Genomic DNA, 7,216 nt, shown 5'->3' on the forward strand with positions numbered 1-7,216 from the left:
GGTATATATATAAAATAATTAAGACGGACATCAATGAAAGCAAGAAGGGGCATGAGCTTCAGGAAATCTGCCAAACCATTGGGACTTCTGGCAGAACATCCCGAATGTCTGCGATCTACTCATTCAAATACGAGCATCAAACATCTCAGCGGAGACACCCCATGCAGGTCAGCTGTCGCACAAGACCACGGGACAGCAGCTGCCTCCTGCTGCCCTTACAGGTTAGCTTGCCCACTTCAGGTCTAATACTGCAACGGCAGAGAAACTGAAAACAGATAAGATAAATTCTGTAGCCTTTTTTTTGAGCTATTTGCTATCAGAGATGCCCATCCTCGTGTCTCAGGAATTGTAGTTGCTCCAGCTCCATTCCTCCATCTCTAGAAGGGCTCACAGACCATTTCTGAAGACACAGGCAGATACAGATGGGAAGAAAAGCCCAGGTGTCTAAGACTTTCTTGTTTCTCCCTACTCCCAAATATTCAGATGAAATGAATGAGGAAAAATCCAACTTTACTTTATGTGTACCATTAGACCATCATGGCTGCAGCAGCTTAACGGTGCTCTATCCATTTGCAATGCCAATACCAAAACTTTTAACTGCTCTAAAAACTATTGAAGTCAAAAGATTGCCTTCTGCTCAGCAGAGAGGGCTGTGGGCCAGCTCCAAACTGCTTCTCTTACCCCTTAGAAATCCCATTTTATCCCCTCACTGTTGAGGAAGGAAGGAGAAAGTGATAAACAGTTCAATCTAGATCTTCATTTGATTTCAATAGGATTGTGATCATTATAATAGGGGATAATGCTGCCAAAGGGTGAACTAGTGTTTTTCTTGATTTACAGTAGACAGGGATGAGATTCACCATCAACAGGCAAACCATCAGGGTGAGGAAGAGGCCTCTTCAAAAACCAGGTGACTTCAGTATGTTTTACTTATGAACCTCATGTTTACACCAGACTAACCGAAGAAGGTATGGTCCTCTGCAAAACCTCATCTTTACATGGTTGTGTGTGCTGGGGGATTGGGTGAAGCATCCTGGAAGGCTTCCAGGAGAAGAACTGAGCAAAGATCCTTTCTGCAAGAAGAAAGGTCCTTTCCACAGGAGCAGGGCTCTAAGCACAGCCCCAAACTAGTGGAAAGCGCATTAAGTCTGCAGCTGAGCTGGGGAAGGTCATTGGAGGTAACTGGGCAACTTCTTTCTGGCAATGCAATCCCTTTCCTAAGCAGTCACACACCACTGCGCTCTTCGAACCCAGACTGAGCAGAAACACCTCCCGTGGAGCAGTTCTCAGAGCTGGGTGTTTGAACCAACTCATCTTTTTTTCCTCATTCCTTGACTCGGAGTCAAACCTCCCTTCCCATGCTTTTTCCTTGCACATTCACATAGCGTTCCCAGATGGTTTGGTCTCCAGCAATCTCAGGTAGGTGGTCACCTCCCGGCTGCAGCAACAGTTTGCTTCTGTGCCTGCAGCCATGCGAGGCACTTGCCTGCAGCGTGCACAGCTCCAGCAGCTTGGTGGCTATCGGGAGTCTGCAAACCAGAGCAATGAACTGTACGGACTCTCCAGGGAAAGTGCTTCTGGCACATGCACGCTTATGCAGCCGGAATTAAAATCAGATTTCATTTCCCTCTCTGTCACACGGAGTAAATCATCATTTGCCTCGTAAGCAAGGAGCCTGGGACAGCGGCTTCCCCAGCAATAAGCCCCAGCAACAGAAATAGATACCTACCAGTAGTGAAAGATCTTCTTTCATTTACAGTCTAAGTGTTTTAACCTGGCCCTTCTTCCCCCACCCCTGCAGGTTTTCTGCTTATAACAATTAATTGCTTCATAGCTGAAGGCAGGTTTTAATCCTACAAGCATAAATTCACATGTACAGTGATGTGATCAGTGAGGTTTGTGGGATTAAGTCCTTGAGTCCACCAAAAATTTTCACAGGAGTATGATTATAATCAGACATGCAGCTACATGAGTGTTTAAAGGCAAGCACATGTGCTATTGCTTGCAATTTGTTGCAGTTTTTAAAAATCAGAAAAATTGTTCTGTATTAAATCAATGTGAGCTGCCTGGGCAGACATGCATGGAATAAAGCTGATTAGAAAAATCAATTTTTAGGGATCCTCCCATTGATTCTTTACTTAGCCCCTCCTCAACACCCAAATCCTTTCTGAAGTGACTTTCCTCCACCAGGTTTTACACGGTTGCTCCTCCTGATCTAAGCCCTTCCTGCCACCTCTGCATTCATCCCAAACCTGGTTTCAGCCAAAGATGCTAAAATTTTTACCTACGCATCTCACTACTTTTTTCTTGCAGCCCAAAGGACAAATAAACATAAACATGAAGTTAACATTTTGTTAACAATATGCTTGTTCACCTGAGCCCCTCCCATTAACCCAGAAATTGGGAAGAGGAGATCTTCATGTTATCTCCAAGATGGCCTTCCTGGTACAGTGGTTCCTGTGGCTCAAGAAACAGCTTCTTGCCCTCTACTGAGAACATACGTCTCCCGTGCTTTGTTCAGCCATGTCCTGTTCCCTCTGCAGCTCAGATGAAACCGCCACCTGAGGCTGCTCACTAATAACTGCAAGTTACAGACCAAACAACAAGCAGGCACAGCAGTGGGAAATGCACAGGAGGAATTCCAACCAAACTGCAGCTTTTCATGCCAAGGTCATTAAGGAAACAATTTATAAAAGATGTGTTCCTAGAGCAGCTCCTTTTGCAAAACCTCTTCAGTCAGACACTTTCCCTTGTCGCCTGCTGCTGCTGCTGCATCCCCAGCAGCTCCTTCTGATCCACTCCCCAGGTCTACCACCAAATCCATCTTACACATCTTAAATTTCCCACATCACTGTCACAGCTCCTGTACTTACAAGAATCTGGCAGTACCAACCCACACTCCATCTGGCCAGCTGCCTGGTGCTGGTGCAATCTCCCACATGCTTTTGATCTACATTTTCAGCTGCTTTAGAGCCTTTCCAGTTAAGGGCTGCACCACAGAAGCAAACTGTCCTGACTACACCCTGCAGGGGTCTGGGGTTTGGAGCTGAGCTTTCTCCAGGTGAGCCCAGTTGCAATTACTGGATGAACAAGACATTTCAGCTGGGTGGTCCCCCAGCCTCTCTGTGGCTGAGAGCTGTAGCCCTGTTGAACACTACCTGAGACCCGTGGTTATTGCTCCGGGCGTTCCTCCAGCTCCACAGCAGTAATCTGATCCTTGGGGTTGCACTTGCACCCTAACCTTGGCTTTGGACTGTCAGATGTCAGCCATGGACTATGCAGCCCATGTCCTTGTTCCCTTCATGATGTCTAAAAAATAACCAGCTGCACCAAATTATGCAAAATTCTCACTAATTGATGAGCTACTGCAAGAGGTGACTGCCAGGTAAGACACGCTGAATAAAAGGCACCACAGTTGCACCATAAACAGTGATCCTACATCATCAGTGAGATCTAAAAATACTGGGAATGTACCTGCATCTTCCCCTTGCAGGGCCTGTGCTGACCCCTGTCCTCTTTGACTTCTGGGCTTCGAGCCAGCGGGAGAGAAATGCAGCTCTTGCACCCTGTGCAAGATTCTCCATGCCACGTATACCCATGTACAAACTAACCTGAGCCTGTGTGCACAGCATCCTGCTGATGGACTGAAACCATCACGGGTATAAGGAAAAACCTCACTTCATCATACAAATTTTGTCCCCTTCTGATGGTCCTAGTCATCAGCCTGTTTCATGGGCTACAGCTAAAATCTTGAAATCACAGAAGGAGCCAGCTAAGTTTGATTTAACAGCAAGCAGTCTGCTTAATGAAACAGAGTGCCAAACAGGGAAATATCATCCACTCCCCTTACTAGAAGCATAATACTAATTAAAGCAAGGGTAATGAAAGAGGAAAACACATATTTAACATTTCTCCATCAGTCTGAAAAGCAAACTTATTGTTCTAGACACTTTTAGAAATATTTGCTCCCTTCAGATCATGCATGCTGGGTTTTGAACAAAAATGAACTGAGATAATCAGTATTTAAACATCTACATAGAAGGTTTAGTTCCAAGCCCACAAAAATAGCCTTAAATATTACCTCTCCAGTTATGCATTGCACAAAAATTTTGCTTTCTTACAACTGGAATTATTAATTTCTGTACTGAGTGGCAGCTGCTCGCACAGTTGTTTCTAGTGAGAATTTATGCTTGGTCCAGGCAGAGAAAAGGAGCCTGGAATTAACCTCTTGCTCTCTGCTACTGGTAATTACCTTTGCCACAGCGTAGCGCGCACCAGGCGCAGAACATCCAGGCAAGGCCCTGCCATCAGCAGCAATGGCATAAATCAAGATGTGACAGCATGAAGGGACAAATAAATCACTGGGGGAGAGAAGACATGGGGAAGGATAAGAGCTATAAGCAATGCAAGCAGATGACTACATGGCCAACACCAACTGTGATGGAGCTGTTTTGGTTGGCATCAGTTGAACATCTGGAGTTGAGCTGGGTTTGTGGTACAATCTACGCTTTGGAGACTGGAAAAATGAGACACAGAGACATTAAGCTTGAGTTTTCCAAGAGCTTCAGGGGAGCGAGGCACCCTCTCCTGGTACAGGGTCCCATCTAAGCAAGGTTCCCATGGAGAGTTAGTACCAGAACTAGAGACAGCATAAAGGCATTCCAGATCCTCCTCTTCTGACTTTGGCATAGGGTATTTATTTCATTTTTTACTATTTAAATATATCAGAAGTACTTCTACAGAAACAATTTCTTTTTCAACTTCTGCTGTTTTAGAACAGCAAAAAGAAATCTGTGTTAAGATGCATTACAGATATTAATAAAGAAATGTCCTAACAGAAACTACTTTCTTGGAAAGTAATATACAGAAGGAGCCTTTCCTCTTAAAACTCTACATTGGAGCTAGGAAAATAAAGAGAAAAACTGCTTTTTTTGGTGGTTTGGGGTTTTTTTACAGGAAGAGAGAATGGGCAGCAGAGAGGGATTTGGCTGTTGAGGGTATCTCATGACAGTAGGTGGCAAAGACGCCTCAGTGCTCCTGTGTGACATTTTGGTGAGACATTGTGGTTGGCAGGAAAGTGAAACGAATGCAGCAGCTTCCCAGAAATCATCTCCCAAGGTTTTATCTTTAATCTCTTTCGCTCCGTACTCTGACATGGACTACATTGAGGAAACCCTGAGATCAGCAAAGCAGCCTGCGTTGATGCCGAAGTGTGTAACCACAGCCTGGCCCCACTCGGCAGAAGTGATAGCAAACGTTTCATTTCCTACAGGAGCTTGAGCAGGCTCCTGGCTTTAGTTACGTCTTCACCGCTGCCGAGCCACAGACACTGTGCATGGAAATACCCGCTTTGGGCTGCGGGTTCCTCTGGCTGGGAGGGTGCAAGTGCAAAGCCGGGATATTTTAGCAGGAAAGGGCAACTGCCAGCCAGCTTCGTAGTTAGGGAAGGGAAATCTCTTCTTTGCTGGAAAAAGTGAACATACACAAATAAGCTTGCTCAGCAACTCTTCTCTTATCCCAGTGAGGGAATTAACTGACTAGCCTTTATGCCATCAAGATGTTTGTTTCTGGTTTGGTTTCTCATCATGAATTTGAAGACCAGGACACACTTACGTGTGGCGAACAGCAAATACCAAAGATCATTACAAGGATAGAAGCCACATAATGGGGGGGAAGAAGAAACACAGCAATGACTGAGTGAAGAGAGACCATTAAACACCTGGAGGACAACAGAACCCGGACCCATTAGGAGGCTAACAGGCAGCCAACATCATTTAAACTGAAAAAAAAAAGAACATACAGCATTTTGTGCAAGATTCTCACTTTGGTTTGTATCCCACAGCACTATTGAGGTCCATGGCTTGCAAAGTTCTAAAGAGCATCCAGTGTTATTCTCAGTATTAGGTCTCTGGAAACTTTTGTTAAAAAGGAATGGGAGGAGAGGGTAGGTGTCCTGGTTTCGGCAGGGATAGAGTTAATTTCCTTCCTAGTAGCTGGTACAGGGCTGTGTTTTGGATTTAGGATGGGAACAAAATTGATAACACACCGATGTTTTAGTTGTTGCTAGGTAATGCTTACACTAGCCAAGGACTTTCTAGTTTTCCATGCTCTACCGACTGAGAAGGCTGGAGGTGCACAAGAAGCTGGGAGGGGGCACAGCCAAACTGGCCAAAGGGACATTCCATACCATGGGACGTCATGCTCAGTACATAAACTGGGGGAAGCTGGCCGGGGGGGGCCGCTGCTCGGGGACTGGCTGGGCATCGGTCGGCGGGTGGTGAGCAATTGTACTGTGCATCACTTGCTTTGTGTATTATTATTATTATCATATTATTATCATTATCATTTTATTTCAATTATTAAACTGTTTTTATCTCAACCCATGAGTTTTTCTCACTTGTGCTTTTCCAATTCTCTCCCCCATCCCACCGGGGGCTGGGGGGGAGTGAGCGAGCGGCTGCGTGGTGCTTAGTTGCCGACTGAGGTTAAACCACGACAGTAGGGGAGAAATTATCTCAAATGTGTGTAAGGAAACACTTCCAGCTGATCTGAAAGTGATAAACCCCAACACCACCCATAGACAACCCCACAGGCATTTCTCTGGGATTCCTCAACACCAGAAATTAGTTGACCGTCCTCTAGACTGCAGGGATGGTAGATCACCAGTAAAAGTCACGTTGTACTGAAAATAGGGCTGGTGTATCTCTAAAGCCACCTTTTGAGCTGTGAAACCACATTAGAATCATAGAATCACAGACTCATAGAATCATTTAAGTTGGAAACGACCTTTAAGATCATCAAGTCCAACCGTTAACCTAGCACTGCCAACTCCACCACTAAACCATGTCCCTAAGCACCATGTCTACACATATTTAAATACCTCCAGGGATGGGGACTCAACCACTTCCCTGGGCAGCCTGGACCAATGCTTGACATCTCTTTCAGTGAAGAAAGTTTTCCTAATATCCAATCTAAACCTCCCCTGGAGCAACTTGAGGCCATTTCCTCTCGTTCTATCGCTTGTTACTAGGGACAAGAGGCCGACACCCACCTCACTACAACCTCCTCTCAGGTAGTTGTAGAGAGCAATGAGGTCTCCCCTCAGCCTCCTTTTCTCCAGGCTAAACAACCCCAGTTCCTTCAGCCGATCCTCATAAGACTTGTGCTCTAGACCCTTCACCAGCTTCGTTGCCCTTCTCTGGACACGCTCCAGCAC

Source organism: Pygoscelis adeliae, unplaced genomic scaffold (genome assembly GCF_000699105.1).
Source record: "Pygoscelis adeliae isolate BGI_AS28 unplaced genomic scaffold, ASM69910v1 Scaffold66, whole genome shotgun sequence".
Taxonomy (NCBI): Eukaryota; Metazoa; Chordata; class Aves; order Sphenisciformes; family Spheniscidae; genus Pygoscelis; species Pygoscelis adeliae.